At 35.2% G+C, this 26,739-nt stretch overlaps 1 protein-coding gene and 1 pseudogene across 9 annotated transcripts in view; both read right to left on the reverse strand.

Moving 5' to 3' along the window:
- The window catches only part of MGAT4C (MGAT4 family member C), a 617,011-nt gene that overhangs the window by 274,861 nt on the left and 315,411 nt on the right, over positions 1-26,739 (reverse strand). The window lies entirely within an intron of this gene.
- Positions 1,810-3,172, reverse strand: LOC101532765 (mediator of RNA polymerase II transcription subunit 1-like; annotated as a pseudogene).

The following is a 26,739-nucleotide window of genomic DNA, read 5'->3' on the forward strand; positions in this document are numbered from 1 at the left end:
GGACTAAATATTGTCCAATAGAGTATTTGGCATTTACTTTCTTAAGCACATTCACTGAATATAATAAATGTCTTAGATGAATTTGGTAATTGGAAATAAGAAATGTGAATATTTGGGGTTATTGTTAAGCTGTTCCTAAAGCTAATACTGGTTTTAAAGACACCATATGTTCCATTGATAATGCTGCCTTGAATATTTTCATTGTTTATATTTATATAAAGAAATTTACTTACATGTAAATAAACAGATTTTATGTAATATTTTGAGGAAAAATCCCACAAGCTGATTTTGTCTACTTTGAATAAATGAAGAACTTCAAATAGTTACAGAATGGTCATATGCACAGAAACCAAATTTGAAAAAAACATTTTTTTTTAAAGATTTTATTATCATTGGAAAGCCGGATATACAGAGAGGAGGAGAGACAGAGAGGAAGATCTTCCGTCCGATGTTTCACTCCCCAAGTGAGCCACAACGGGCCGGTGCGTGCCGATCCGATGCCGGGAACCAGGAACCTCTTCCGGGTCTCCCACGCGGGTGCAGGGTCCCCAAAAAAACATTTTTTAAAAGACCCTCCTCACCTACTCCTGATACACATTCTTCTCAAAATTTAAAGTAGCTCCTATAGCTGAGTATGTTTCCCAGTCTAACATCTGGGAAACTAAAAAATTAACACAAGGTTAAAAATAAATGGGAGGCAGGGATAGAAAGTAAAAAAAAAAAAGTGATTGCCCAATGATTATAGATAATGTTTTCTCTATTGACATCTGCTTTAAATGACTCAACTGTGGATACTGCATGATTCACTGGTCTCCTAAAAAGGGCTTCTGTGAATTCATGTAACTGTTAGATTTTAGTTACGCCTGAAGAAGGAAAATCCTTCCTCTCAAATGTCACAGTCTCAGTCCTGGGTTCGGTAATTATATCCAGCTTTTTTCCCACCTCTCATTCCCTGCCTCTAAGATATTTGCTTTAAAACACAGTGAATTTGAACCTGAAATCTTCATGTACATCTGAAATTCTGACCAAGAACACCTACAATAAAGCCTAAAGGCAAAGGAGGAATGAGGTCAAACTTAGAAAACATGACACCAGCAACAGAAGATAGGTAGAAATTGACTTCATGTCCTTGCCATCTTTTGCAATAGGAGGATGGTTACAGCTAGAGGGAAGTGAGGTTTCCCAGCACTGATGTATTCTGCCTCATGATCATATACAGAGAAAGATACAGTGCTTCCAGGTTCTCAGGCAATGTGAAGCACGTTAGTCTCAGCTCCCTGTTTTGGAGGCTCAGTTGGGTTTGTATGTGGAATGTACCCACCAACAATCCAGGACCTTATCCTGTATCCAAATGCTAACTGTGTTATAACTTGGCCTGGACTGTTAGGGCATGTTCTTTTTGCTGTGTCTTAAACTATCTATGGTGAGGGACAGTGCTATGGTGTCAGACTGAATGGTTTCACCTTTCTTCAAAATAGTCCTCAATCATCACAGGGATTGACATATATCTTTGAACAAACTTGGCAATGATGTCATCTGTGCAAGTGAGTATATTTCACAGTCCGTGTAAAGTCTATAGCTCACATATATTGAGTTCTACAGATCTATCACAACATACGTAGGGAGTCATTCACAAGGTGCCGAAAGATACACTGAAATATACATATAAAAGGGAAATTAGAGAAGCCTAGCAGAATCTTTCAGGACAGTTTTTCTTTTGACATAGCTTCCAAAGTGTTACAGGTAATTTGGTGTCTATTCGTATTTAAAACAAGGGGCACAAAATCAGGTTTCTGAAAGGTGATTTTGTTAAGAAGGGTTAGGGTCCTGTAACAGTTCAGATTGAATGATCAGTTCATACAGGAGTACAGAAGTTGACTCAGTTTTAAGCCATGAAATTTCTTTAAAGAAAAGCTCTAGAACTGGGATTGGCTGGGGAAATTTCAGGAAGGTTCTGGCATAAAAATCAATACAGTTGGCACCAGTGACTGAAGAGCAGGAAAGGAACCATTTTTAAAATATTTATTTCTTTTTATTGCAAAGTCAGAGATATACAGAGAAGAGGAGAGACAGAGAGGAAGATCTTCCATCCAATGATTTACTCCCCAAGTGGCTGCAATGGCCGGTGCTGTGTCAATCTGAAGCCAGGAGCCAGGAAATTCCTCTAGGTCTTCCACGTGGGTGCAGGGTCCCAAAGGTTTGGTCCATCCTTGATTGCTTTCCCAGGCCACAGGCAGGGAGCTGGATGGGAAGTGGAGCTGGATGGGATTAGAACCAGAAACCATATGGGATCCTGGTGCGTTTAAGGCAAGGATTTTAACTGCTAGGCCACCACGCCACGCCTGGCAGGGATAGGATACATTGATTGTCAACTGGATATGACCCTGTAATTAAGGGTGCAGTTGGGAGTTTGTACATAGCAGATATTCCTTCAATTGTTACTGATGCATTCATGCCCAAAGATCAAGGAACATTATTCTGATGCACAATGACAGAAGATGTGGTCTTACAATCTAGCAGGTCAGAGGCAAAGACATAATATTGTATGTTCCTTAAATGACCCCTATTCCTTTGAGTGAGATAGCCTACACTTCCATGTAGAATCTTTTCCAAGGGGCACGCATCAACTCCTTTTCAGTACATCATTGCCATTGAGATAGATCTTGTTTCAAAGATTGGAGAGCCAAGGATACTTAATTCTTCAGTTTACTGTCTTCTGTAAGGTTACACAGATTTACAAGATCCATAAAATGCTTCCAAAAATTCATCAACTTTTTTTTTCCTCCCTCAATTTCTGCCTAGGCTCTGGGCAGTTCACTGGGTTCTTCTCATGCAGAGCACATTTTCTACAACATAGAACATATCTGATGTAATGTAACATTCAGATTCAGTGCCACTTGCACTGAGATGAGAGCCCAGTTTATTATGATTTGCTATATAGTCCAAATGGTCAGCAATTGCTGGCAAAACATTACTTTGGGATCCCTCTGTAAGGACTCCAAATATCTGGCCAAATGTTCACATCTTCCAGAATCCTTCATAACTCTATTCTCCAAGACTTGATGGTTTCACTCCACAATCTACCTTGGTTAAATTTTGCATGAAGTTGCTACAAGACAGAACTCATCTCACTCAGTTTATATAGCTCCTAGGTTTCCTCCGAAATCTTCATCCTAGCCTCTTCCTATCACTAACATTGCACCAGCACCAGCAAGGCCCAGATTCAAGCTCCCAGTGGCAAAAACAAAAGGGTACTTGTGACCACCGATGTCTTCCCCAATAGAATTCTGTTTTTAAATTTAATTAGAGAAGTGTTTAAGTATGTCACTTCTGAGGATTTAATTGTAGACAGGGAAAAATATAATCTCTCCCTTCAAGTATATTTCAGGGATACATTAATGGGTTTCCTTGATTTTTGTCAATGTTCTGTGCCAAGAAATTACATACCCAACAAAAGGAAAACTATGGACTTTGAATGACAAATAAAGGCATCAAATTATTTTACCAAATTTTTTCAGGTTAAAAAATCAAAGCATAATTCATATTGTTTCCAGGAAGTAGTAAGCTAATTTATCTAACAAAGACCTGTGATTTCAGTTCTAATCAGTCTGTTTCCCATATGCTGGGAAATGGTGCCAAATTTAGAGTTGAAAAAGAAGAGCTTATTCTTTGCATCATACAAAAGTTTGATGGTAATAAAATGTTTTATTACTATAATGCTTTTCATGGTTTACATATGCATTTAATCTATATACGAATTTGTACCCAGAGAGTGTTTTAATAACTAAACCAATGCACATTCAATACATTTAAAATGATGCTATAAAATAAGCATGGAAAACATGAAAATATACTATGCATTTAGGAGATGTATATCAAGCAGCACATAAGAGAGCTGAGCTGAATTACTAAATCTTAAATGTTCTAAAATCGTATTATGGAAAACTCCAATAAACTCTGTGCTTTGCTATGCATAGTCAATCCATGTAGATTTTTGATGTGTCACACTGAGCACTTACTTTTTAAAAGTACGGTGGCCTTTTAGATTTACAATTCAGTACACAGTAACTATTATAATATTGTAAGTCCTTGATATTCATTCCCTTGAATGCTATGAGAGTTTTAAAGTATGCTTCTTTCTAAAACAGGCCCACCTCTTTTTTTTGTCTATGTGTTTGTTGGCAGTGATATATGATTAGGCAATGTTAACAATATGTCTCAGAATTTCACAAAGAAAATTAAATGAGTAGTATGAGTTAATAGAAATGCTATAGACTAGATAATTTAATATTAAAAACTGGAAAATTTTAGTATAATTTTTATTTTGCTGGCATTTTGTTCACTTTTAAAAATATTTATTTATTTGAAAAGCAGAATTACAGAAAGTGACAGAGAAAGAAGTGGGGAAAGAGTTAGAGAATGAGAGTGAGGGAAGAAGATGAGAAATACAGCTTTCCCATCTGCTTGCTCATTCCCAAATGACTAGTACATGAATCTGGGTTTGGTGGCAGCCAGGAGCTTCCCTTGGTTTTCCCATGCAAGTATAGGGGTCTAAGTTCTTAGACTATCTTTTGTTGCTTTCTGAGGTGTACTGTCATGGAGCTGAATTGGAAATGAAACAGCCAGAATAATTCAGTGCCCACACCCTGTTTTGGTTGGTTGGTTGGTTGGTTGCTTGATTGGTTGGTTGATTTTGGCTACATTTTTTTCATGCATAAAATTTCTCCTCCAGAAAACTGGTGTTAAATAATCATACTTTAGATTCTACAAAGACTTCATGAGGACAAAGATTTGTAAGTCTTTATATTCAACAGTGAACTTGATGAATGAATAATTGACTCATTTTAGCGTATTTATAATATTGATGTCTAAGAGTGAGCAGAGTAGAGTGTTAAGTTCTTATTTTCGGACTGATCAAATCCAAGTTGTTGATTTCAAGAATGAAGTAGCAGATGGAAGATCTCTCTCTCTGACTTTCCAGTACATAATTGATTTTTTAAAAATACTGATGAATAGGCTCCATGTAAAAAATGCTAGTTTATTTTTCTGTAGTACAACCTGTTTCTTCAAAGATTTTAAGAAACATTTTATGTAATTTAAATTTTTTTTTACCCAGGCTGAGAATCTCTGATCACAAATTTATTCATTTATAATGATTCCTTAGCCTCAAGGAATTCTGTATTATAAAATATTTAGAGATTATATATCAAGCTCTACATCTCAAATGATTACTTTCTTACTACATTTTTAGATTAAAGTACATTATTATATCTGACTACCAATAAGAAATTAATATTATTGACGATTACCTGACTGTCCATGCATCATTATGTCATTTACTTTTCTACTGGTAGAATGTTACCCAAAATTTGAGAAGCTTTTCTTCAAAAAATGAAAGGCACAGGAAACAGCATGATGGCTCAAGTGGCTAAATCTCTGCCGGCCAGCTGTGGTATCCCAAATGGGTGCTAGTTTGTGTTCTGACTTATCTACTTGTAACCTCGTTCCCTGTTTATGATCTAGAAAAGCAAAATATAGGAAGGTCCAAAATCTTGGGACCCTGAGCCTGGGTGCAAGACCCAGAGGCTCCAAGATTCAGGTTTCAGACTGGCACAGCTCCAGTTATTGTGGCCATTGGGGAATGAAGCAATGGATGGAACTTCTTTGTCTCTATTTCTCCTCTCTGTAAATCTGCATTTCCATTAAAAATCAATGAATTTTTGAAACACACAAAATATGTATGAAGTGAAACAGGAAGTGAGGCTGAATTCAGAAATGCCCAAAGTAGTGAGTGAATCAGGACAGGATAGAGTACGACACAATACTAGTGTGAATGTTAATTTTATATGATTAAGTATTTTAGAGAAAACAAAATAGAATAATTGCCTTAACTCATGGGAAAATAAAATCCACAAATATACCTATGGCTGTCAAGAGCAGCCTAAATTGCCACAAATTTTTTTTTCACCCAAATATTTGCTTATTTTATTTATCCACTTCAGCAAATCATTCCGCTTCTATTTTCTTAAAGCATATGTAGATGATTCAACTTCTACTGTTTCATTCATCTTTACATTCATCATTGTTGAAGCCATTATATGCCTTTATAGCACTTGCCACACTCCATTTAGTTTTCTCAGACACAGAGGTGCTTCATGGAAAGCAGAAATTTGTGTACCCAGCAATTAACAGACTACTTAGGATTTAGCATATGGTACATTTTAATATATAAGGAGGTCTTCATGTATGGCTGTCAGCATTTTCCAATAAAATTAACCCATTTTGTTAAAAGATGTAGTCATTTACTTTTATATATTTAAAAAAGGGAAAAAAAAAACCGATTGAGGAGGAGGGAACCATCTTCCATCTGCTCGCTCAACATCCAAATGTTTGTAATAGTCGAGCCTGGGTGAGGCTGAAGTCATGAGCAGAAAACTCAAGCTGCAGCATTACCCAAGTGTCATGGATGCAGCTATACAAGCTACATCCTAGGATTCCAGGCAACTGGATTAGGAGGACAAGCTACTAGGTACTTGGTTATGGAATGCAGAGGCTTAATTGCTATGCTGAAACTAAACCCTGGCACATGCGTTTATGTCTTTTTTAAGATCACTTAATTGAGGATGATGATGATGATTTTCTATTATGTTTCATTCTAAATGTGTTATAATGTTTGATATTACATTTAGAACGGATTAATTTTAAGTTAATTTTAGGTTAGGGTTCTATTTTAGTATATAAGAAAGTTTCAAGTTATGTATATGTATATATATGATTACATATGATATATATGATTATACATATCATATATATTGCTTGTTTATCTAATTTTTGCCATCGAGTTTTAATAAATTAAGAAAATAACTGTACACATTTTTGGGTTACAGTGTGGTATTTTAGTGTATGTATACAATGTGTACTGATCAGAATAGAATAATGCATATTCTTTCCCAGTTGACATTACTTTGATTTGTGTATGTATATAACAGATGTTAGGTCATTGTGAACTATATTTTCCCCAACATGATTTGTATCACAGAACTCATTCCATTGATCTCACTATGATTTGGTATTCATCAGTCAAACTCCCACAATCACCCACCCTGCTCAGCAACATTCTGTGTTCAGACTGAGGTACACAGCAAATACTTATTGATTTATAGGCTGACATTTAAATTATGTGTTATAATGACTAAGAAGAAGATGCTAAAAGGTAATTTCCTGCAACAGGCATTTTCAAATGGGATTTCCTTAATGTTAAATTACAGATCTTTTTAAAATTTAAAAAAAAATATGGGTTCTTAAGCACAATATTCTTTACCCAACCTAGAACTGCCCAAATAAGTATTACCGTCTGCATCTTCTCATTAACCTTTTGAGTCTGGGCATTATTAACTGGTGTGTTTTACAGCAAAGCAGAGCACTAACAAGTTCATATAGGCCATGAGTATCAGATGTGAATTCCATATTCTTGATTTGCTGCATGTTATTTCTGCTGCACCATTTCTGCCATGGAACCTATATTTAACACTTCAAGCTGCTTCACTGAGTTAGCATCACTAACACTGTTAAATGCTCAAGAACCCTTGCCTTCCAGCATTTGACATTGATGGCCATTACTTCCCCAAATCTGCCTTAGGGAAGATATTCATTCAGCGACTGAGATTTTACTAAATTCCAACAATGGTTGTTAGCCATCTAATGCCAATGGAATTCTCTGCAACCACCCTTGTAAGACATCCTTAATGAGGCAGAAACATGCAGATTCTGCTAGCAACCTCTAGCTGCAGAGGTTAGTTTCCTGTTAGAAAGTAAATAATTCAGTCTAGAATTTGCTAGGCCAGAGGTATGTACAGATTAGAGTCACAGAAATCTTGACCACACAGATGCAATCATATATTATAGAATTGTGGCCCAGACATGTCATTTCATTCATTCAAACATATGCTAGTTTAAATAAAGACACCCTTCCCCTATTTTTTTTTTTTAATTTTAATGCCTAAGGTAGAACCTGGAATCATTTGACATTTTAAATAGTCTTTCAGGACCAGGACTAAAAGCATCACAACTGATATTTAACTATCCTTTAGTAATATATTTCGGGAGGAAGTAAAAAGCAAATTAGAATATCTAAGGTCATATTTACTTCTGCTATCCTAAGGTATTTTTGCATTTCAGTAATATAATCAAAACTAATTGACTCACAATTGGGAGACATGTCTTTATTTGGTTGATATAATACCAATTGTAAAAGAAGGAAAAATCTTAAAGCATATTAAAACATTGTTAGGAAATTTCTGTTAATCACATATTTAGGCAATGATATACACTAATATCTTTTATTATCTAGAAGAACTTGGACTGTGTATATGAGAAAGACTTAGATAGTCTGAGATAGAATAATGAAGACTTTCCCTTAAAATATATCATAATTTTATCATCTTGGTAATGAAAGTATTTAATATTATGACAAACTGACTTTATAATAAAGAGGCTAATTTAATGAATTTAAATTTGTTGTAGTGGGATAAAAAATTACCCCCAAATGTATCAAGAGCTTACCTGGTACCTGTAAATGCCATCTTCAAAGAATAAATCATTATGATTGTGGTTAAATATCTTGCGATGGAAGATTAACCAGAATTATGCAAATAGTGTTCCAAATACTATCCTTTAAAAGTTCCTAAACATTCTTGTAAATAGAATTTTCATGCATAGAAAATGACGAGGTAATGTGATCATGGAGGGAAACATTGTAATGATACTAGTGATCCTAAACCAGAGGATGCCTGCAGCCACCACCACAGACTAAGAGATGCGAATCTTCTTAGAGCAAATCTCTTAGAGCCTGCAGTGTGCGGTCCTCCTAACACCCTAACTTTGGCTTGGAGACACTGATTTTTAACTTATATTTTAGCTATGCAGTTAGTAGCAATATTTTATGGAAGGCACAGAAATACATTATATATGATAATTATAAATATATATATATATAATTTTAAATTTAAAAAGAATGAAAATGATATCTGATAAAAGAGAATTATTAAAAATAAGGTTAAAAGATGTGGGGCTAAGGGGCAAACAGGTCACTAAGTCAATAAGACGGTCACTGGTGGGCTGGATGGTGGCCAAGGACAGAGCCCGGGCGTGCACCAGCACAGGAGTCACGCAGCCCCAAGGAAATACTGATTGGCCAGGGCCATCTCACTCACCTACCCCTGGACTATGGCAGGTGGCTTCTGCAGTCTTTTCCTAGTAATTGGCTCCTAGTTTCTCCCCCTGGAATTCCTGAACTTCCTAGCCTGAGACTACCCCTTATCCTATATAAGAATCTGAATTTCCCCAATAAATCGGAACTGCTTAGACAGATCCGCTGTCCGTCCGTTTGTCTCTTGTGGGCTAGGAGGCTGGGTGGCGGGCAGCAGGCTCATCCCCTCCAGCAATGGGGTTCTAAAGGAATCTGTGGGGGAGACCCCACAAAAAGATGCTGTAACTCAAAATTAAAATAGAATATTAGTGTTAGGAAAAGATGAAGTTTAATTCAGGTAAAAACACATAGCTAAGTAAGTATGTAAACTAATACTTTATATGATTTCACATTTTTGGCTCTTCCTAGTAGAAAAATAGAGTGTTTCAATCACACAATTGAAGTAACATTTTAACTAAAATTAATCTCGATATTACAAAAAATATTCTTATTTAATAATAAACATAGAAAAAAAGTCTAATTTCTACAGATCAGCTAAGTTCTACCGCTGTTAAGATTTATGGATTTTTATTGCAAAATCAGATATACAGAAAGGAGAACAAAGAGGAAGATCTTCCGTTGATTGACTCACTCCCCAAGTGACCGCATTAGTTGGTGCTGAGCCGAAGCCAGGAGACAGGAACTTCCTCCAGGTCTCCCATACAGGTGCAGGATCCCAAGGCTTTGGGCTGTCCCTGACTGCTTTCCCAGTCCACAGGCAGGGAGCTAGATGGGAATTGGAGTTGCCGGGATTAGAACTGGTGCCCCTTTGGGATCCTGGCGTATTCAAGGCGAGGACTTTAGCCGCTAGGCTGCTGTACCGGGCCCACCTCTCTCTTTTTATAAGAATTTTATGTTTTCATTAGAAAAGTAGATTTATAGGGAGGAGAGACAAAGAGAAAAATGTTCCATCCACTGATGGACTCTCCAAATGGCTGCAATGGCTGGAGCTGAGCTGATCTAAAGCCAAGAGCCAGAAGAGTTTTGAGTTCTACCATGCAGGTACAAGGTCCAAAGGCTTTGGGCCATCCTCTACTGCTTCTCCAGGCCACAAGCAGGAAGCTGGATGGGAAGTGGAGCAGCCAGGACATGAACTGTTGCCCATATGGGATCCAGGAGCATGTAAGTTGAAGGTTTCCACAGTGAGTCATAGTGCAAGATTGAAATTCTACTTTACTTAAAATGTTTACAAAGACCCAAAATGGCTGAACAGAGAAAAGTAGCACAGATTTCAGCAAGACAGAAGATAGATAGATGATAGATAATAGATAGATAGATAGATGATAGATAGATAGATAGATAGATAGATAGATAGATAAAAGAAGGAGCACGTTTACAAGTTATCAGTAGGAATACGTCAGAACAAACTCCAAGGAGCAGTGAGGATAAAGGAAAGACACACAGCCGTTGGCAGTACGCTGCCAGTGACTGGCATAACCACGGACAGTCCCAGCACCACAACCCCAGTCATGGTTAGACGAGGATGATAAACCCATCCTGCAGGCAGCTGTGTCTGAGAGAGAAGTCCACGGCCTCACTGGCTTCCTCGGGGAAGGAGAAATGAGCAGGAGCTAAGTCACTGCTCTACTCCAGGAAGAGAGACCACATCGATTCTCTCCTCTCGCTCTGACCAAATGTCAGTCCCAATATTTTGAGGCGAAGACGTACTAGGCATCTGTTCTGACTCAGGCAAAGATATGCACGTAACTTGAAAGATAATGCAGTTTGCAGGGCAGATGGAGGACTTCCTGCACACATTGTGCTTGTTACAGCTCTGGGTAAAGGCTAGAGAGCTGGAGGAGAAAAGTGAATTGGTTGGCTTCCAAGGCAATCACATAGCGGACTGCAGAAACGGAGATTCTGCGTTCTGGAGACACACAATAAAGTGGGTCGGTATTCTGTATTGTGTGTGTACTACGGGTGGTGGGGTGTTCAGTCATCATTCACTCTCACTGTAGGCCATGAATCGGCTGCTTGAACTCTGCACAACCAGGGGCTGGGACTCTGAACACATTAGCTGGGTTCTCTATCCCCTGCACCTGACTGGCTACAGACAGAAGTACATTGCCCACACTATATTTGGGTGTCAGTCTGGACTCTAGAAACACAAATGGTGACCAGAGAAACCTAATCTTATCCAGCACAAACTCTGGAATTCTAATGAAAGTCTCACACTGAGCAAAAGCAGAGTCACATTATCATGAAAAAAGCCTCCAATACAGAAAACGCTATACCTCCAGACAGAAAACAAGAGATCCTCCAGATGTTTAAAACCAACAGAGAAAGAGAGAAATGGACAAAGATAGCAATGTTAGTCTTCAAAGGAATAAATTAGAATACTAACACTGCATTGTGAAAAACAAGAAATCCATAAGACATGATTGTGAGGTTACTAGCAACACAGTTATATTAAATAGAGAAATGTGTAAATGATATAGATGATAAATTCTTTACATTTGAAGACAACAAGAGAAAACGAGGTAAAAATGTTAGAAATGAAGAATTGAATAACTCAACAAATGCAACAGAAAGCCTTAAAAATTATATTTTGTGAGTCAGAAGATACAACATCTGATCAAAAGACAGGTATTTTGAAATATTTTGACCAAAAGAAAAAAGAAAAAAAAAAGAAAACTGTTGAAGATCTACGAGATACCTTAAAATGATCAAACATAGGAGTCTAAGTTCCTGAAGAAATGAAAAATATGAACATACATCACAGAAATCACATAGAACCCAAAATAGTCAAGATCAGACAAGACTGTCAACCTCAGTAAATATAATTAAACTTTCAAAAGTAAAACATAAGCTGAATATCCTAACATTTGCAAGAGAATAATTCCAGTTTAGGAGAGAACGGTACAAAGTTTTAAAAGAAAAACAAAACGAACAAACAAAATGCCGAAACACCTGCAAGCACAGAATAGTTTACCCAGAAAAAATCTTACCCATAAAGAAAATGAAACAAAACCCTTTCCAGACAAGTAAAAATTTCAAGCAATTTACATCGTTCAACCAGCCTTACAAACTACTCCTACGGATGCACTACAGACAGAAACCGAGAAATTCAGTATCATGACAGAATGCAAAGGCAGGCAACCTCCCCAAAATGAAACAAAGAAAATTCAAAACAACTAAGAATACTCATGAAAAAATGGCAGGAAAAAGGCTTTGTTTAGCAATAATGACCTTGATTATAAATAAACTAAATTGTCTAATTAAATGATGGAGACTGGTTGACTGAATTAAAAAGCAAAAATGAGATCCATCTATTAGCTGCATATTTGAAACAAACATCATGAATAAAGATGCACAAAAACTAATGTGAAAGAGGAGAAAAATATTTTATATAAATGGAAATTTAAAAAATAGTAGTATCATTTCAGACCAGACTTTAAGAAAGTGTTAAGAAAGTGTTAAGAGACAGATGGTTATTATATGATAAATGGATTGATTCACCAAAAAGCAATCACTACACTAAATTTGTATAAATCCAACAACAATTTTTAAAGCAAATATCAATGGATTTGAAGAGAGACATAAGGAACAATCCAACAAAACTGTGGAATATAAACAATAAATGCCTACATCTAAAAACTGGTGACGTGTCAAACAAATAAAACAAAGTTGGGTAAAGTTCTTATTTGGTTAAAAATGATGAATACTCTATTGTGGTTCAGCAGGATTAAAGTCATTTTAAAATTGAGTTAACCACAGTTGGATATTTTTTTCTCTACATTTAATCATGTTGCCATTTGGCTCAACAATACCCTCAGGTACAATTTGATTCAATCTTATGAAACGGTTTATCCCATACAAATTCATACATAAATCCCTTCTCACTTCTCTGTAAAGTCCGTTCAGTACAAGCTTGGCTGAAAGACGATGTTTTCCCAAGAAGATGAAGACACAGTGCAGCCTTATGTCAGACATAAGGTTTAAACTCAACACTGAAATTTATAGCTGCTTTTCTTTGTGGAAACAAGTCTAGTCAAGCATTAAATGTACAGTTAACAAATATCCAATAGTCATGGGAGAGTTGACAACTTAAATTACTTAGTTCTAATGAAGATAAATAGCAACCTAAACAGGCATAAAGCTACCCCGTAGCTGATTCTCTGCAGTTGGCTCCAATGTTGTTGCCAGGCAACCTTCCCAGTCAGATTAAACATTCTTCCTGCTCTTCCATGAATGGCATCAGGACACACACACACACACACACACGTGAATGAAGAAATGATCAAAACCTAAAGTTCTTGTAATTTAAAAAATAATGTAACAACAAATGTCTATATATACTTTTATGATAAGAAGAAATATTTCTTTTGCACTATGATTCATTGTTAAGGTCCTTGATGAACATATTACCTATGATGAACTTTCAATATTTCAACTATATTTAAATATTGAAATATTTTATTTTACAAGATGAACTGGTGTGTTCTTTGAAAATAAATGAGCAGATATTAGTCAAGAAGAAGCATCTAAACCAAAAGGAAATAATATTCTTCTGGTAATTCGTGTAACTGAGACAAATTAGATAGTATTATAAAGTAAACATACATCTTCTTGTATATAGAAGTTTTTTAAAATTTTATTTCATATTATAATGTTTCATTTTCATTTTCATTTTCTTAATACGTCTCTCATATCCTCTCTGAAATTCAATATACAATTCATTGTTGAACAACTCTTTATAACAGTCTTAAATAGGAAAGGACACAAATAATTGTTGCTCAGTAAAGTAAGCTTGGTAAGTGATTTTTTTCTTTCCTCCTACTGGATAAGTAATCCGATTGATCTCACTGCTTCTTTGCTATCCAAAATGATATGCTGAATACAATGTTTATTTCTTTAATAATTTTTCTGTCCTTTAGATAGACTGCTTTTTCAAGCTTCTGGAATTTTTATAGAATCGTTCACCCTTATCTAGACTGAGCACTTCAACTACTTGTTTCAAAGCTCATGAAAGATTTTTGGGCATTTTTCTACCTGACAGTTCTTTCCCTCTAGTTCAAAATGTGTTTGTTCATTGGATAGTAGTGGCATAGTAAGGAAAACGAGTTTGAGCTCACGAACAGACATATCTAACATCTAAGGAAGCAAGTGCTTTTAAGGAAAGAACTTTACTCCAAATCATTGCACTGCTTGATGATAAATTTCAACTTGTACAGTACTTGGCCTATTGAATTATATTATGAATGGAAATCTGCTAATGAAAATGAAAATAGTATTGAAATGTAATGGTAAGCCTATTTTTTGGGTCAACCTAATTCAATTACAAAACAACAATTTTCTTGGAATTATACTGGAAATAAGAATAGTAATAATAATAAACCACAATAGAAGCATCTAGTGTATCCAAGGCAAGGATAACAACAACAATAACATAATAATAATACAAATTAGCATTCACAGATATCTTACATGGACTATACATTTAAATAATCTTAGCAACTCTTTAAATTATCTTTGTCATAAATGTATATGACCCTGGTAATCTAATGTATTAATTTATTTTAATAATACTAAAATTAAAAAACATAATATTTCTGATTAACAGATAAAGATACTGAGTCATAAGTTTTCAAAAATATAAGCAAACTCCTAAAGAGAAAGAAAGGGTAAAATTAAAATAGGTTGTTAACTCTCTTGCATCTACCCAGAGACATGCAAAGACAGAACAGTCAGCTCACCTAGGCCAACAGATGACCACGAGCACCTCTTCAAACAATGGAAAGAGGCACAGGTTGAACATCACTTGAGCTTATGCTTTAAAGTATGCACTGAGGCCTGTGCTCACAGTAATGCAAATATGGACAGCTAAAGGCACTTGGAAAGAATCTTTTACCTCACTGGTGCAAGCAATCCTATAATTTATCAAAACATTCAAGACCACTCAAGTAACAGCACTGGAACGTTCTTCCCCATATCTGTGTCATCAAATGACCTTCTCCGTTGAGCTAAGACTGATCACAAGGAGTGTTAAACCTCACTTTTGCCCACCTCAAGACCTTGATCTAAATTATCTATTGTGGGAAATAATCCTGAGAACAAAAATAAATGTGAAGATTCTAAGAATGGATTTTAATTAAGGTTAAACATATCTTCAAAGGAGAAAATAATATGCATTAATCAATAGAGTACACAGAAAAATCGATCTTTGCTCTTTAATTATTCCCCTCACAATATAATGCTTATAATGATCTCCTGTTCAGCAAAATATAGCAAGTTAATCCTATTCCAGCAAGAACAATTTCAAACCCAAGGGCCTCTTTACAAAATACAGTGCATGTATTAGTTACTTTTATTAATTAAGAGAATATATGAATTGTCAGAAAAATTCAGTTTTTAAGATAGAACAAGATTTGCCAATTTCAGATGTTTCAAAATGACCAAAAAGTTACACTTTGAGAAAAAAGTTACTAGACAATAAAGAGCTTTAATTTTAATTAGTGTGATTTCCCTGGGATTTTCTAACTAGTGTACCTTAATGATTGGCTGTTCAATAGATTAGCTGTCTTTCTACATGTGTACTTGTTACAGTTAAAACTGTTGGAGAGAAATGCTTATTAATTCTAGTCACTTATCCCAAACAGCTGTTTCCCTAAGTTCAACAATAAAAGTAGTTTACTATTTGAACTGCTATATTTCATGTTATAAACAACAGTTCATTTACTAGGCCAAATTCCCCTTCCTTCGGCAGAGAAAATTTATTCTGTTGTTTGACTAAGCTCTATTTCTACTGTAAAAACACACATTTATAACAATTATCTATGGTAAAATTCATCTTACATTTCGATTGATGATGCTAGACAAAGTATTTCATTAAAAAGAAAATCTTACTTCTTTCCTGTATCAACAATGAATGTCTACAGTTGATAGGATGACGACAGGAGAAAAAGGGTGAAGAGCAAGCAAAGCAACAACTCAACCCCAATGACTTGCTTGTTCTGCATATCTAGTAAAGAGAATTGTACCTCTACATCAGCAAACTGGAATTATAAAAGAGAGCTAAACTAATTCAACAAGACTTTTAGGGGGCCAATTTGAACTTATTCTTTGAATTGCATATATATCGATTTATCCTCAACTACTATTTATTTTTGTTAATTATTGCTGTGGTATCCTAGACACTGTGTTAACAATTGTATATACCAAGATGACTGCAACATCATACCCAAGAAAGAAGAAGGTTGGTGACATAGAGAAATGATGCTCAGACTGAGGATATGTGATCAGCAAACAGCATACAACCCAACTATGAAAAATGATGGATATGAGCTATGGTTATAGGCAAGGTCTTTATGTTGAGGAGGTTCAAGGGAATGCAAAGGTTGCACTTTTTCCCTGGTGACAAAGAACAAATCCTGAGTAACGGAAGTTTATTTTTTTTTTTGAAGATATAGAAGGATATCTGGATTTTTAAGTTTTAGAAACATCAAGCCTGGGGTGACTAAAGAACAGAAATGGATGCACAAAAAGGTTTATAAAGACTTGGAGGAAAGAAGATAGGGAAGAATCAGGGGAGGGAGGGAAGACAAATAGAGAAATAAAATGGTAATGATAGAAAGCATAGAGAAGACAAGTGACATTAGGAGTTCATTTCAAGTATAAATAACAAGTTTTATGGATTAACACAAAACATCTTGTGGTAATAAGATAACATTTTGCAATAAAAATACTCATAAAGTAGATGTAAGCAAAATATATATCATGATGGAAGATGAAGAAACTTAGTCACAAGTTTTAAGCGGCCAACAAAAACAAAAACATCAAATAGTCAATAAAATTCTCAGAGAAGCACAGCCAGAAGAGCAAAAGGAAAGCAAAACAGAACAATGGATATGCTCACATTAAATATGAAAAAAATCTAGTTATGTGTTCAGTAAAATCCTAGTTATAAGTATAGTATAAAGTGTCAATCATTAGTGGACTTTTACATGACAATTTCAATATAGTATTTGCTGGAACATTCTGTACAAACCTGATTTAAAGAAACAGTAGCATATGAGGAAAAGATTCCAAAAATAATAGTAGGAATACGGCAATCTGTAAATTCAAGATGGCTTCAGTTTTTTCAGGCCCTCTAAGTCCACATGAGTCTCCTGGCGAGCAGAACAAGTGTTCAGCGAGGGACATGCATGCAGAACCAGAGTATTAGAATGCTATCTGCTACCTACTGAAACTTGGCTAACTTGCTTGCTTGCTTGCTTACTTGGCTCACTGCTGTCAGGCCAGATGTGGCTCTTGGTCCCTATGAGTACTTGCCCATTGGATAGTTTGGAGTGCACGACACTTAGATCAATTGGCCTCCAAGAAACGTTATGAGGCTGATCAGAGACCACATAAGACCCAGAAATGTTGTAGTCTGGGGCCTTTGTTTGCTGGCCAGGACAGATGAGACGGCAGATTCTGGTAAAACTTGGAGAATCTCCTGCACTGGTCCATAATATCCAAGAAGTTTTAACCTCAAAAACACAGGCCTTCCAGAAAATGAGAGAGAGAGTAATATAATTTAGTCTTTTTTCTCCTAATGATGCCTGTCAGTTGGGTTGCACACAGACAACATTCCTATTATCTTCAGATTAGCACTCAGCTAAAGAGATCCCCTGATAGCCCAGCTCGAAACACAGGAGTTGAGCATTTATCACCACCTTTGCTAGCAGTTTGGCTGATTCAGAGCTTGGGCATTTCCATGCATCTGATAAGACTTCAAGAGTAACTCTGGGGGCCCGGCGCAGAAGCCTAGCTGCTAAAGTCCTCGCCTTGAACATGCTGGGATCCCATATGGGTGCTGATTCTAATCCCAGCAGCCTCACTTCCCATCCAGCTCCCTGCTTGTGGCCTGGGAAAGCAATCGAGGATGGCCCAAAGCCTTGGGACCCTGCACCTGCATGGGAGAGCTGGAGGAAAGTTCCTGGCTCCTGGCTTCGGATTGGCGAAACTCCAGCGTTGCGGCCACTTGGGGAGTTAACCATTGAGCAGAAGATCTTCCTCTCTGTCTCTCCTCCTCTCTGTATGTCTGACTTTGCAATAAAAATCCATAAATCTTAAAAAACAAAAAAGAGTAACTCTGGGAGGAAGGAGTGCCTAACCTTGATAATATAAGAATTCCTGACAGTTACCCCCTCATCACATTGCACTAGTGTCAGCCTAGTTGACTGGCAAAGTTATCTATCTATCTATCTATTTATCTATCTATCTTGCCCCTGCTAATGTCACCTTAGTTGACTGGATAGTTTTTCACGGCAGTTTGAGCTTAAAAGACCCTTACAGCAGCCATTCAGGGTTGTTCCCTCTTCTACTTGCATTAGTATGGTACAGTCCACTGGTCAGTGAATAAAGAGTGCTGAGATTCAAAGAATCTGCCTCTGACATATTTTGGGGATAGAATCAGTCAATTTGCAAAAGGACAGGGGCCAGTGCAGTGGCTCATCAGGCCAATCCTCCATCTGCCAGCACTGGCCTCCCATATGGTGCCAGTTCTAGTCCAGGGTGCTCCACTTCTGTTCCAGCACCCTGATTATGGCCTAGAAAAGCAGCAGAGAATGACTCAAATCCTTGGGCCACTGCACCCATGTGGCAAACCCAGAAAAAACTCTGGGCTTCTGGCTCCAGATCAGCTCAGCTTCAGCTATTATGGCCACTAGGGAGTGAACCAATGGATTCTAGTTTTTTCTTTTTTCTTTTCTTTTCTTTTCTTTTCTTTTCTTTTCTTTTCTTTTCTTTTCTTTTCTTTTCTTTTCTTTTCTTTTCTTTTCTTTTCTTTTCTTTTCTTTTCTTTTCTTTTCTTTTCTTTTCTTTTCTTTTCTTTTCTTTTCTTTTCTTTTCTTTTCTTTTCTTTTCTTTTCTTTTCTTTTCTTTTCTTTTCTTTTCTTTTCTTTTCTTTTCTTTTCTTTTCTTTCTCCCCCTCTCCCTAACTGTTTGCCTCTCAACACATGAATTTATTTTAAAAAATCTAGGCCTACAAAGCACATGATGTATAATGCAATTGAGGGGGTAATATACCCAGAGATAAAGCACATTTTTGCTTTTCTGTGGTTCTTGAGGGATATCTGTATGTAAAGGATGAAGAATCTAATAGGTAACAGATTACAAATGCACTAAGAGACATATTAATTAAATAAAAGAGCTAATGGTACATAAAATGTGAAGCTATTTAAAATATTTTCATTAAAGTAAAGAATGCAGTATGTGCTGAGGTGGAAAAGAATATGGCTCAAATTTTTAAGAAAACTTAATTCTGGGTTGCAAATATTTATTGTCCGAGTGACAATATTTTTAAGTAACCATAGCGTACTTAATTATCAATCAACTTTATGTTAAAATGGCAGGGGGCTTAAGGAAGAATGTTGATGATTTTAAAGAACTGTCACAGAATAAAATATAAAATGTGACATTATGAAAAAACAAGAAGAGACACTGATAACCAAATCAGAGTTTGATTATGTGCCTGAGTGGCAGCAGACTTACTTTTGTAGAACCACAGATACCACTCAATATGCATTGACTTTTACCCTGATAAACCCAATGTAAACTAAAATTATTAGTGAACAATGTCTTTGATCCACTTGAATCGCCAAATCTCATTGCTTAGCAACACAGTATGCTTTAGAGTATCCAATGTTTATCCTCAGGATATTATTGCTATGTGGAGTAGTGCCTTACAATCATGGCTCATCAATGTATGAAATTGCACATAAAAACATTATAACTAAATATTCATGCTGTGGGTACTTGTATATGTATTAACCACTTAATGAGTGACTATTAAAATATTTAGATCACTTGAACTTTTAAGTATTTAAATGATATATATTTAAAGAGAATATTTAAATTTTATTTAAAACTTAGATTGTATAGAGTATACTGGCAATGATAATAAAAGTTTAGGGCATACTTCAGACTCTCTGGGAGCTTATCTTAATTTTTTAGAGTAAAAAGAAAACATGCACAATCTAATGTGAGATTGTATTATCATTATGCTAGTTTTACAGAGGAGCAAACTCATATTTCATTAACTGAGCACCTTGAAATGGATTAGAAAAACTTGAAGTGTTTCATGAAGTGACTTATCCAATGCCATATGGTCACTCATTTGAAATGTATTATTAGAAGATCCCAAGGACAAATATTTATGTGTTAAAATTTTTCTGATAAAAATCTGAAAGACAAATAACTCACTGTTAGTCTGAAGTTATGGAATTTAGTTAGTACATATTTCAAAATGTATTTCATAATAAGAAAATACAATGACATATCATGAGAGAAATTAAATATTATTGGAGTCCATTCAACAACTAGAACGCAGAAAAAGAAAACAAAACAGAGAACTAGCAAAAGCTACTGTTTCTCAAGGGCATAGACAAAGAATGTAAACAAGAGTTCCCAGATTTAACTAAAATGTGGACAAACACTCTGATTTTAATGTACTTTCTCACTTTTTTATTTTATTGCTTTTTCTCAGTGCAAAATCACTATTCTACATTGCTTCTATATTAATTACTAAAAATAACACATAATTTCATTCATATGTCAGACATAATGTAATTCGCCTTACCATGCAGGCATCGGAATGAGTTAGGTTCATAAAAGAATAAAACCTTGGTGGAATGAGGTTCTGTCTCACTGTTGAATTTTTTTTTTACAAAGTGCTATACAGAATTGGAATAGCTTGGTATAAAGAGCAACTAAGCATCGGCAACCTCAATCTAGAATAATTGTTATTTTGTTTGTTTTGTAGTAACTCCTTTGAACGGGTAAATGATAAGGAAAATGGTCTCCATAAAACATACTAGTCTTCAGAGTACAAAATGAGCAATATTTTATGAAAAGTCTACAATTTATAGATTATAAAATCTTAAAAATTATGTGAAATATACCACATTTTTATTTCTATCCCTATATTTCTCTGCTATGTATAAAATCCTATCTTTTTCTGCATGTATATAAGAAAAGGGTTAAAACATTTTATTTAAGCATCTAAATAGTAATATGAAATAATGACCTAACATTTAAGTGCAATAATAAATTTCAAGCTGTCAGCCATGGAAGAATGCATCAAGACAAGGCTAAATGTGGGTTTTAAAGGGAATTACTGAAAAATCAATCAGGAATAGATCAAATTTTAAAATCTCTAGGCAATCATGAGCCACATATCATTTCTCTGTTTATTTCTATCTAAACTTTTTTCCAATAACATGTTTGGGCTAAGTGCATCTTGTTGCACCTATTTAAATACCTTATAAAATAGTTATACTAAAATTTATTTTCTAATATTGTACAAATTATTTCACAGTGCTTAAGATATGCTACAAAATTAATAATATACAATTTGTAGGAAAGTGTCAAAATGGGATTTTAAGAATAGAAAAAAAATACACATAAATGACATACTAGAATATTAATCTATAAACAATAAACATAATAATAGAAAATGGCATATAATTTTTCATTTAATAGAATCAAGTCAAATAATATTGTGAATAGATAAAACCACTGTTCTCTTTAAAAACTAATAAGAAATTATATGAATACATTACCATTGCCTCAAACTTTTATTCATAAAAATACTTGTCTTTTAAAGTTTTTTTGATCAATAAAAATGATTACATACTCAATATTGAGTACAATTTTAAATTTAATTACCAACAGGAAAACAGTTATCTTGTTATTAAATCCCAAGCAGCTATAAATGACATCTCTTTCCTTTTGTAATTAATTCCATTCAACATTCACCAACATTTTGGAACAACTACCTATAATCTTTTTGGAACCTAAGATCTTGCATACAACAATCACCAAAGGAAAGCAATTATTGTTGGTTTTTGTGATTAGAAAAATCAACTTTTGCTGAGTGTAAATAATGTTATCAAGAATATCAAATAAGTTAGAATGAAAGACAGAATCTAGTATCAAGTATAAAACACATTTTTCCAATTCTATAGTCATGGGTCTCTGATTAAAGCCAGGAATCTCTGCCAAGTTTGTTGTTGTTGTTGTTTTTTATCTTCTTGATTATGTTTTATGTGGTTTGGTCTCTTGTTTCAAGACATTTGTGAGTAAAATAAGTGCTTTATCAACTCACAGTCAGATCTTTCATCTCCTTATGATTTTGATGTTTGTATAATAAATTATCAAAACATTTCATCTATCTGGTGCATTAAGGTTTCAGGAGTTTTCAAACTCAGTTTTATGGATCATTGAGGTTAACTTAACTTTGCATTTTAGTTACATTTCTATTTTTTTAAATATTGATGTTAGCAATATATTTTTCCAATTAAAATTACTTCTAAATATTTGTAAAAAAACAAATTTTCACTTACTGGGTTAAATGGCTTTAGGTCTTCCCATCTCATCAATTAATAAATTCAAAATTATTTTACGGAAGTACCATTTAGTTATTTTTGAGAGGAATATTGCTAAATAAGCTGAGAACGTTTTTTTTTTTCCTAAGATAGTCACACTTTGAAAACTATTCCAAATTCATTTTGTAAATGGTATTCTACACATATGACTGATATTGCTTCAATTTGCCTTTATAGATCTTTTGGTGTCAGTTTATTTTCTGATAAAGAATAAAGTGTCATTTATTCATATTCCATTTCATTCTCCCTTTAACTCTGGGGTTTCCTTTCCTGTTCTGTGGTACAAAACCCCTTTGAGACAAATGGTCTTTATAAACATGTAAGCCTTTCCAGTTTTGTGTTTCAAATCCTTCTGAAAACATTATCCAAGGCTATTTATTTAAAACTGTGTACTTTCTGGCCAGCGTAGTATCAAGAATAAAGCTTCTATCTACTCCATCAGCATACCATACATTCTCACATGGCCAGTGGCTTCTATTCTGGTTGCTCCAATTCCAATCCATCTACTTGCTATTGGCCTGGGAAAGCATTGGGATATACTCAAGTACTTGAATCTCTGCCACTTACAAGGGAGACCTTGATGACCCCTGGCTTCCAGGTGCAGCCTGGCTCAGCCCTGACCATTGTGGCCATTTGGAGAACGAACCAGTTAATGAATTCTCACCCTCTCCCTCTTCTCTCTCCATTCTCTCTTTCTGCTTTTATCTCTCTCTCTCCCCCTTCCATCCCTTTTATGAAATTCTCTTTCAAATGAATAAGTATATCATAAAAAATGAATTATTCATCCTAAACTTAGCATCATTAATATAAATACACAGTGCTGCTCCATAAACAAAATGTATAATACAGGTTAATTCTAGGCTTTAGATTTGGAAAGAAAGTCTTGAATAATCTCTATATCATATTCTCTAATGGGATGTGCATGTGTGTACTGGTATAAATTTTTATCTTTTAGTCAGGAAATTGATGAAACAAAATAAAGGATGATATTTAACATATAGCTAATTTCTTCAATACCACAGACTTTATAATAATGGCTATAATTATTAAGTACTCAAGCAAAGGTAAACTATAGAAAATATATACATGTTGAAAATAGCTGAAACAGTGAAAAAAATAAATAAAAATTGTGCTGCCCAAACATATGGATAAGAAGGCATAAATAAATTAATTCGGTATTAGAAAAAAATAACTTTGTCAGTAGGAAAATGTTCTTGGTTAAACCCATAATACACTTAAAATTTACACCCAAAAGCATGAAACTCTCCTTATTGTTGTGTGGGCTATTTTAGGCTGCTCTGTATTTTTAAAATGTTGCCTCATCCAAGTGAATATTATCTCATTAATTATATTACCCACTTAACTGCCAAGTAAATGATACATTCAAAATTTTATAATTATAATACAGTGTTAAATATTTGGAGAAAGAATAAGTCTTTGCTCCAAAAGTTCTACCAAAAATTATTATAAGCAATGATTAATTTCCAACTACATTGGTAACCATGGGAGCATCTTTTTAAAAATTTTGATGCTTACATAGTTGATCATGGTGAGAATGATTAAGGTTAGGGGGAAAGAAGTGAGATCATTGATTCCATATGGGTGCTGGTTCTAATCCTGGCTGCCCCACTTCCCATCCAGCTCTCTGCCTGTGGCCTGGGAAAGTAGTCAAGGAAGGCTCAAGGCCTTGGGACCCTGCACCTGCGTGGGAGACCAGGAGAAGGCTCCAGGCTCCTGGCTTCAGATCGGTACAGCACTGTTCATTAAGGCAGGTTGGGGGAGTGAATCAATGGGCAGAGGACCTTTCTCTCTGTCTCTCCTCCTCTCTGCATATCTGACTTTCCAATAAAAATTAAAAATCTTTTTTAAAAAATCTAAAATAGCCTAGTTACAAAATCTATTTACTTAACCCCTTCCTTATATTTTCCATTTTCTTAATTTCTGTCAACCTCATTGTTTAAATAGCTTATCAACCAAGAAGTAAATTTTGATAATAAAATAGAAAAATCAGAATTATATCATAGCAACTCAACGTGATGCTTTAAATATTGTTCTTGAAAGAGGATGTTATCACTGAGACCAAATCTAATACACCCTCTACATTCATCCACATTGTATAGAAAGAGAACAACTATTACATGGTTTTCACATGAGATTGCTCATACCTTATTGTATTTTCAATATTTTCCAATTCAGAGACACAGAAATTACAAAGGTGAGTAAATAAGAGACCAAATTCCTCTTTTCTGGTTTATTCTTCACATGCTGCCAATGAGTCCAGAGGTTAAGTCTAGGAGCCTAGAACTTATTTCAGGCTTCCTCTCTGCGTAATAGGGGTGCATTGGTTGAGTCATCATCATTGCCTCCCAAGATATGCTTTAGTAACAAGTCAGAGTCAAAAGGCAGAAACAACAGTCATGCCCAGGCACTTCAATATGGGACACAAGGATCTTTAATTGCTGAGATAAATGTGCAACTAAGATTGCTGATATTTTAAACAATTATAGAGAGAAAATGCTGGAGAAAGTCAAGGACAAAGCAGAACTTATTAGGGAAAGATAAATTTCACTTAAAATTTTCCTGAAAAAATTTTAAATAGACAGTAAACGAGGGATAGGAGCCACCAAAAAATAAGAGAAAGATTGCAAAATGAAATTCAGAGTTTCATAGCATTAAAGGGAAAGATAGTTCAAAGGCGACTGACTACTCAACTTTCAAATACTAGTGGGAAACCAAGTTGTAGGCTGAAAACTGTTCAGTCAGCTCAGCAATAAACGCATCAATTCATGTAACAAGCTTACAATGTTTGGAAGATGGACCAGATATTATACACAGAGGTAAAGCCACATCTCGGAATGCTGGTATCCCATGTCAGTACTGACTGGAGTTGTGCTCCACTCTCAATGCAGCTCCCTGTTAATGACATTAGGGAAGCAGCCAATTATGACCCAATAACTCAGGACCCTGCACTCAAACCCTGGAAACGCTGAGAAGATGCTGGCTACTGACTTCAGTATGATCCATTACTGGCAGTGGCAGCCAACTGGGAAGTGAACTGAAGAGCAAGACCTCTTTCCTCTGTCTTTGTTTTCTTTCTTTCCTTCTTTTCTTTCTTTCTTTCTTTCTTTCTTTCTTTCTTTCTTTCTTTCTTTCTTTCTTTCTTTCTTTCTTTTTCTTTTTCTTCCTTCCTTCCTTTCTTCCTTCCTCCCTCCCTCCTTCCTTTCTCTCTCCAAATTACAAATTAGTAAATCAATTCTTTAAAAAATGTTTTGAAATATTAAGACTCTCAAGCAGATTAGAAAAAATAGAAGGACAAGACATAGAAATATTTACCAAGTCTTTGAAAAGCTTATAGGGAGTGGTAGATGTACAAATGACATTTAAGAAGAACATGCAACCCCCGTCTTTGACTGACCAATTGGTATAGCTAACATATAGAAATTTCCAATGGGAAGAATACAATGAAAAAATTGGAGCTACAGACCAGGGATGAAAAAGAACTAATAGGTAAAGCGATACATCTGCAGACTCAGGCAGAGGGAGAGGAGATACAAATTGAGATTGCATATGCTCTGGCCCTTCTTCCAACTAAAAAAAGTAAAATAGAATGGAACGAATGAGTCAAACTGTGTAGATTTATAAGCAAAGGAACATGGTGATGTGTGTCAGATGATTTCTACGTTTTCCATGAAACGGGAAACGATCAATGTTATTAGCTATATGCAAGGCAGGAGATTACAGAAGCCAAAGAAAATATGAACAGTAATTAAATAAAACAATTTTCAAGAAAAGCATCTTTACAAAAAGCATATTGCTTCAAAAGTGTCTGGAGGAAGAGAAGGTATGATAAAGTTGTCTCCCATTTCTGTGATTAGGGAATAATAAATCTGCAGTGTTCATAAATTCTTTTCTCCACAAAACATAAGGAAATAAGAAGTTTCCAAAAGAGGGATTTTTGGCCTAGAACAGGTAGGAGTCATAATGGATAGCTTTACAGGATATGAAGTGGTATCTACACTGTCATAAATAAAATATGAAGAGATAGTAGAATATATTCTGATCTTGGAATGGGTAGTATAAATACTGACATGGAAACAGAAAATTGTGGGATATCCTGTGCCA

This window comes from Ochotona princeps, chromosome 15 (assembly GCF_030435755.1).
Source record: "Ochotona princeps isolate mOchPri1 chromosome 15, mOchPri1.hap1, whole genome shotgun sequence".
Lineage (NCBI taxonomy): Eukaryota > Metazoa > Chordata > Mammalia > Lagomorpha > Ochotonidae > Ochotona > Ochotona princeps.